The 7,639-nt window shown below is 36.6% G+C and overlaps 1 protein-coding gene across 1 annotated transcript in view; it reads right to left on the minus strand.

Moving 5' to 3' along the window:
* The window catches only part of LOC107750279 (caM kinase-like vesicle-associated protein), a 29,481-nt gene extending 25,764 nt beyond the window's left edge, over positions 1-3,717 (minus strand). Inside the window, exon 1 of the mRNA XM_016565593.1 lies at positions 3,576-3,717. The gene's annotated coding sequence lies outside the window, so the exon portion shown is untranslated. The remainder of the gene's footprint in view (positions 1-3,575) is intronic.
* Positions 3,718-7,639: the final 3,922 nt, after the last annotated feature.

The following is a 7,639-nucleotide window of genomic DNA, read 5'->3' on the forward strand; positions in this document are numbered from 1 at the left end:
ATTTAACAATAAACTTTATTATTCAAAATGAGTCTGACATCAGTGCCCTTAACAGTAAACATCACTTCACTTATTATAAATAACTTAACACAAATAGAACAAAATATATATAACTTGAATCAAGAAATTAAACAAGGTAACTGTGTAGGGCAAGCAAGCAAAGTTTTCCAAATGTAAACATCTAAAATGAATAAATAATAATAATGAATAATATTTTTCACAAACTCTGTGTTGTGTATTTTCTGGTATTTAAATGAACGCAGAACATTCGTATTTAAATCGTCTTTTTGCAGTTTAATATTCACAGACACAGTCTATATATACGTACTGACCTGTTTTTTATTTATTCATCAAAAATAAGACAAATTCCATGAAATTCCGCGTTATACAGTAAATTCTGTTTTTATGACTGGATTCCGCGATTCCGTCCATGTTTTCTGCATCGCGGAAATCATAGAGCCCTACTAATGTAGCACACGAATATGATAAGCTCATTGTGAGAGTAAAAGACGGGGAGATTGTTGTTTATTTACTTAGCATTGAGTCTCTCCAACTAGGTGATAACGTAGCGTTAAATTACCATTCAACAGACTCAAGCCACCACCGCACTGCCGTCTATTGGACTGCAGAAAGATACTAACTTTTCAATCTGCTATGTTACTGACTGTACTGACAAACTATGCTGACACCGTGTCTGCGCCGCAACAAGGACGCGACAAAGCGACCGTTGAAAATCATTTGAACTTTGTGTCAGCGCGTCATAAATAGAACGAGGCATCAGTTTACTGCATCCAGTGTAGACAACATCACTGATTATAATGGGTTCTATTCTACACCGGACGCGAGCGGCACGGTGCGACGCGACAAAATACAATAGAATTATATTGTATATTGTCGCGCCACGCGATGTGATGTGACTGATGTGATAAGCATGAGTTCTGGGCCGCGGCGTGGCCGGTATAAACACCAGCATTGACTGTGTGGCCGCGATCAGCTCTGGTGGCCGTAACACAGCCTTTAATGTGCCGCAGACGCGTGCCGTGATGCGCAGATCAGCTCTAGTCTCTAACGTCACTGAATCTGCTGTTAAAAATGAACCATCTATTCATCATATCATCATGCAAAACTAAGAATTAGAATCATTGTAATGTGACGATCAAATATAGGTGCGGGTGGGTGGCGGGCGGCTAATTTGAAGCAGCGGACTCGGGTGAAGTTAGAGCTCATCCGCGCATCTCTACACTACACTGACCTGGGTCGCCAGTAGCAAACAATGGAGCGCGCTCTGCTGGACAAACTAAGTAATTACACCATTCAGAAGCATTTAATCAGCGTTATATGTTCTGTAAAAAAAAAATCGTATCTGTGGCATATTCGCCGATACCGATATATCGGCGACAGGCTCATATCGGCCGATAATATCGGCTAAACGATATATCGGACGGGTTCTAATTACTAGATTATGATTTTTTTTCGGTTTTCCCGCGGAATTGGGCTACTTTAACACTGTTGCCGTGGGTTGAAAAACGACCCCAATAATGTGATATTTAGCCCCTGGAATGCGAATTTCACCAGGGGAACCCCGCCAAAACATGTGTATTTTATCCCCCTCGAAACGCGATTGGGCTAGTTTTGAGTAGCGATTGGGCGGATTTTGTTGTGAAAACCAGGCAATCCTGTCCTCTTCATAAAAGCACTGAGACGTGGCGACCTCAAGAGGAGGAAATGCATCAAACTAACAAAACACCCCGATCAAGTTCAAGCAGGTACGTTTCAATTAAATTTTTAATATTTAGAGCTTCTGTTATGAATATTATTCCATATGAATTTGAATGTCGGATTGAAATAAACATCGCCGTTAGCGTATACGTAGTTAATCGTTAGTATAAGCGCGGCTAATGCTAATATAATGAGCATTAGAAAGAAGTTTCTTTGTTAACTATTTAATGCTCCTATAATTTTTATTACTGTAAAAAACAGGAGGACATAATGGTATTTACTATTTTTACACACCAGAGGCTTTTAAATGAACTGTGTAACCAAAATATGCATCGGCCTTTTTTTTTACTCCCTAATATCGGTATCGGTATCATTTCATTTATTTCATCTAAAATTAGCATTTTTTCAGGCTCCTATGTAGGTTTCAGTAATTTTACTTTAATGGAAATGTATAGGTCCTTTTCTATGCCATTAAAGTGAAATAACTGAACATAAATATAGGAGCCTGATAAAAAAACTAATTTGCATCTGAAGTCTTCAATTTGATTTGTGGTCATGTTAATGTTAAAGTAGTATCATTTGAATAAACAAATTATCTTGTTTAATTTAATATATAAAATCTACACAAGTTTTTCATCTACATGTTTAAAAAAATTATCATGCCTGACTAGATGGGGAGGGTTGTAGCACCTTCCACTGCGTGTTCCATTTCAGATTGCACAAAAAAAGCATATTGGGTGCACACACCACACATAGCTACATACATAGACATGCACTGTCTGTTATGTTTTTAGAGTTGCTAGTATTTGGGCTATATTACTAAAATGCTTCCTATTTGTTCACCTAAATTTCATGACGACCTTATACCTTTATGATTAAGTAAGTCTGATTAACACAAAGTAAAAGTAGAGCACAAAATGTTCATTTTTTTATTAGTGTTAGAACCCACCAAGTGTTAGGTTGTAACAGCAGCACTCTTTGTATCAGACACTAATTTACACAATTTAGGTATAAGTATTAGATTTATAAACCACTTAAATCTGATGAACATAAATATTAGAATATTATATCAATGTTTTAGTTATACAAAACAAAACACCACTCAGTTGCAGATGCTGAAACAAAATCCTTAAAATGTCATTATGTGACAGCATTGGGCTGATGGTACATGATGTCATAGACTGCAAAAATAAAACACATAATACATTTCTAATCTAATAACCAGGTCTGTGAGCATCCATGCAATGTCTATGCAGCAAGGATTTACCTGTTTTAGCAAATTACATGCATATTGCTGACCACTACCCACACATAATTCAACACTGCACTTTTGTTATCAAACAAAAAGGACAGTCCACTGCACTTATAACTTATAATTAACGTTCAAGAAATCAACTGAAGATGAACTGATTAATTACACAACTTGCCTGAAAAGGACAGGTTTTGCTGTCAAGAAATAACGATCGCCAGAAACTGCAGTGTCCACTTGCGCGCAGCACACGCAGTGATTTGGGTTTGATGTAAACATATTTGACATACCATTTACACTTAACTGACAAAATTCACCTGACGGAAGTTCAAGCATGCAAATACAAATGTAAATACAAGCATTATGACTGTGGCGCGGAACCACTTAAAGTTGTGGAAAGAGTTTAAAACTAGCCACCCGCTAGTTTTAGTTAACGTTACAGGTTAAGTCACAGGTGAATTTGCTAAAGAAAAAAAATAGCAGCGCAGTCTGTTAAACAAAACTAACACATTATATTACGAAAGCGTTCGGTAAAGACGTTAGGGGAACAAATCTACGCATTCAGCGACAACAGTTGCGTGGAATTAATGTAAACACAAAGACTTACCGGATAATTTGAGCGTGTCAGAGAAATAGGCGTTGTCGACCGTTCTCGTTCGCTTCCCTTTGAGCGTCTCCTGATGTTTGAGTTCGCGGTAATTTTGGCCAATATTCCGCGTGCCACGCTCGTTTCGCGCGTTCTGCTGCCAACCCAGAAACCTGCACTTGGAGCGCGCTCTCTCTCTCTCTCTCTCTCTCTTTCTCTCACTCTCTCTCTCTCTCTCTCTCTCTTTCTCTCACTCTCTCTTTCTCTCAGGTAGACGTGCAGTATAGCTTTATTGCTGCAGCTCAAACTGCTCTATGCTGCTCAACCAGATTATAAGGAATACATTTTAACGTTCTCATTGACGTTTAGGTGTGCGTTATGGCCAGTTATGAGAACACTCACGCCCTCAAAACAGCAAAATGGTCGAAAACAGTTGGGGGGTAAATGATCAGAGTAAAAAAAGCTCCCATTAAATGGGTCACCTATGTTATAAAGTACATTTTCTTATCCCTGTTATATTGGATGAAATATTACAAATTTAAAATTACACAATTATTAATTAATTATTAACAAATCACATAAAAAAAGACATACATTTGAAATTAGTTTACTACTTAAATAAAAAACAAACCAGTTTCTTAAAGGGGTCATATGATGTGATTTAAATTTTTCCTTTCTCTTTGGAGTGTTACAAGCCCTTGGTGCATAAAGAAGATCTGTAAAGTTGCAAAGACTAAAGTCTCAAATCCAAAGAGATATTCTTTATAAAAGTTAAGAGTCAACCACGCCTACCTAAAATGGCTCGTTCTAACACGCCCCCACATATCTACATCACTATGTGGGAAGATTTGCATAACACCGCCCAAATGTGCACGCAAAGAAAGAAAGCGTGGTTTCAGGAACAGCAGTCACTTGTTGTTTGTCATTTCTCTGATCACAAATGCAGACATGGTTTTATGTTTATGCGGCGCGATGCAACGCAACGCGTAAAAAGACAGTATAAGTCATTATAATCAGTAATTATGTCCCCACTGTATGCAACAAATGCCTCGTTTGTAATGGGTTTTAATGTTTTTGTCTCGTCGCTCCGGCCGGGACAAGGCATCACAATATGGCAAGGGGCGTAACATTTCCGCCACACGCTTGAGGTATTCGGCCAATCACAACGCACTGGACAGCTGGCCAATCACAGCACACCACGCTTTTTCAGACCGATGAGCTTTGTAAAAATCGATGCGTTTCAGAAAGGCGGGGCATAGAGGAGAAACAATAATGTACAGTATGTGGAAAATAATGTGTTTTAATTACATTAACACATTTAATTACACCAAATACACAAAATAATGTTCTTTTTAGCAGCATCATATGACCCCTTTAATGGCATCATCTTCCAGGAAGTGACCATTTTAATGGGAAACCACCAGAACAGTCATTAGGCCTATATTGTTGTATATGAAACTTCTATGATTGTACAAAACTTTCAAAATATAGTTGGGGATGCAAGTTTGAGACCTCGGACATGTCCCAAAAGTAGCCCCCTGTCTCTCACCCCTACTGTCATGTAAAATAAAGGCAAAAAGCCTAAAAAATAAGAAGAACTTTTAAAGATTGAAATTTAAAGAACCTCGACCTTTCTACTAACTTTCCATCCTCTTCACTTTCTTGCCATTATGTAGGTAAATTAAGATATTTAACGAAGTTAAAGGGCCTGAATTTTACCAGATATTTAATTCCTGAAAGTCTTATGTATGCTTTTATAGAAAAGCTTTAATTTGACCCAAGAATAATCAAAGTCACAGAGCTCCAAGGGTACTGCATAACAGGAATGTGCAAAAAGAGGCAGCTGCACTACACTTTTTGATTTCACCAACGCCTCCTGCAATTACAGTTATTTTTGCATAAAGGCATGTACTATCTAAAATTAAGTTTTGTAACTACTGCATGGGTGTAATTGTGGCGTGTGTGGCATCTGTTTCTGTTTCTGCTCTTTTGGTTTAGTATGACTGTAGCTCTTCTCACACAGTGTGCTAATCTTGGTCAGTGTTCTTATACCATGAAAAACAGTAAACCCTCAGTCATATCTTCAGCCATGTGTTACTGTAAGGAAGAGGTAGGCCGAGTGGATTCCATATGCGGGTCTTTATTCAAGGATCTGTGCTTCAAGTCCAAACAATATTCACAGATCTTAAGTCAGGCCACAGGCTTGAGTCAAAACACATGGAAAACAATCGAATGGCAGACAAATCCAAAACAGTAATCCAGAGACATGAGTCAGAAGAACAAAAGCATTGGTCATAACAATAAACATCAGCAATGGCATGGAAGAACGTTTAGTATGGCAGTGGAACTGGCAATACTTTGCAAAATGGCAGTGGAAACACATGGTTTAAATACATGACAAGACAGGAACTGATGTGGCAGGAACAGGAAGTAACAGTTCAATATTCAGGTGAGAGGACCCTCTGTAGGACGGCAGCCTGATCAGATGTTACGGTTACATGGTAAAATAATCACTATAGTCTTATTTTATCTTTATTTCATACATTTGATGATACCACAACTTGCGATGATGTGCCAGAAGTGTTTAATACCAACTTTGTGATTAATATGTTTAGCACTTTTTTACATATTTGTGATATCTCTGCTGTTATTCCAATTATTGTAACTTTTGTGTCATTATCTTTAAAGTCGAATATGTAATTGTTATTCATTTTATGTTTGTTTTATACATTATCTGCCTGATTGTTATATTCAAATGCTTTTATATCGAAATCTGTAATATACTCCCAAACAAAACTGCCCTTATGGGTGCCACAGCCTCTGTTCAAAGGCGCATTATGTATTCTTGAAATGATCCGCTAAGGAAATTGTTGATGTTATTTTTTTTATTTATCCTTACATTAGAAAAGAGAGAACAGAGAAGGACAAAGGTATGGATAAATGAGTTTTAAAGACTGTTATTTTGGAGAATTATCTCATCCTGTTAAATCAAAATTGTCATTTAAATCTATTACAACACTGACATTTTTAGACATTTCTTTGTAAATTGTATGTTTAACGGAGGTTGGTGTACAACATACACCATTTTATATATATATATATATATATATATATATATTATTACTTGCTAATAATATCAATAGTGAATAGTGAAATTATTTTATTATGTGTGTGTGTGTATATATATATATATATATATAAACTGAATGTTAATATATATTTTGTGTGATGGTTGTATGCTGTACATTAATTTCACTAACTGTATGTCACATGATCCTTCAGACATCATTGTGATATGCTGACTTATAATAATGAATATATATTATATATAATTATTATAAGGAATAATTATTATTATCAGTGTTGACAACAATTGTGGTGCTTTATATTTTTATATAAAGCTGATATATCTTTTACTTCTGTGTTCAATGCTTCCTTGCTAAATAAAAACATTAATTTATTTTAAAGAACTGGTTTTTAAAATGAAATTAATAATTGAATAATTTTATTCAGCAAGGACGCATTAAATTATTCACTTTTTTTTTTACCTCATGACAATTGCTGGAAGTTTGTGATAGGTGAATGTTCAGGTTTGGTAACTTCAAAGATCGTGGATTGATAAATATTCATAACGCTTTACTTCTGGGTATAATTGATTATGCCAGAGACAGATAGAGAGCTGGTGAGAGAGTGTTTATGAGTCAGCTGGTTGGTAAAGCGTGTTGGGGCTGGCCACCTGTGCCATATACCAACAATGTGGGTGGACTCTGATGTGGCACACCAAAGTTGTTTCATTAGTGACGCCATCCTCACAGACGGCCATGTGTCCGTGTGTGTGTGTGTGTGTGTGTGTGTGAATAATAGAGACAGAGAGACGCATTCAGTCATTAAACTCGCAATGAAACTAAATATCTGTGTTTAATATTTAAAGATTACCACCCACTCTTTTAAAAAGCTTATCCCTGGCTAATAAAAACAATTACTTTTAATTGCCTGTTTTTTCGGGGGGGTTTTTTTGACCGGATGTTCTTTAGTTCTTTCTCTCTTGCTCTCTCTCTGCCCCACTTTGTTAATTATGACATTTG

Source organism: Sinocyclocheilus rhinocerous, unplaced genomic scaffold, assembly GCF_001515625.1.
Source record: "Sinocyclocheilus rhinocerous isolate Xijiao unplaced genomic scaffold, SAMN03320098_v1.1 scaffold963, whole genome shotgun sequence".
NCBI classification, from domain to species: Eukaryota; Metazoa; Chordata; class Actinopteri; order Cypriniformes; family Cyprinidae; genus Sinocyclocheilus; species Sinocyclocheilus rhinocerous.